The sequence below is a fragment of the Sinocyclocheilus grahami genome, unplaced genomic scaffold, assembly GCF_001515645.1.
Source record: "Sinocyclocheilus grahami isolate Dianchi unplaced genomic scaffold, SAMN03320097.WGS_v1.1 scaffold2328.1, whole genome shotgun sequence".
Lineage (NCBI taxonomy): Eukaryota > Metazoa > Chordata > Actinopteri > Cypriniformes > Cyprinidae > Sinocyclocheilus > Sinocyclocheilus grahami.
The window spans coordinates 24,551-24,959 of NW_015507507.1; positions in this window are offsets into that span (position 1 = coordinate 24,551).

The following is a 409-nucleotide window of genomic DNA, read 5'->3' on the forward strand; positions in this document are numbered from 1 at the left end:
ATTTTATGTCTACTTTGTGTAAGAACATAACAAAATGATTACACTTTTAGTGGGTTATTTTTAATGTACGTTATATTGCAGTAGACCTACACATGGTTATATTTTAAATATTTATGTATTTATAATTTTAATATTTGGAAAAGTACAATATTTTGAAAAACATTTTTAACATTTACAATGTACAAACGTTTGTCAACTATTATTAAGCATTGCGATATTTAAAATATGTTGTTTAATATGTTGTTCAGTTTTACTTAAAAGGTTATGCTACTTTGGTTGATTAGGCTGTTGTTCATTACATGATACATTAATTGTAATAAGCTAGGTGTTTATACATTTGTTCAAGCTTGACGCCTTTATTTTCTAATATATATTTCTGAAATTCCCACAAGGATTTCAACATCATATA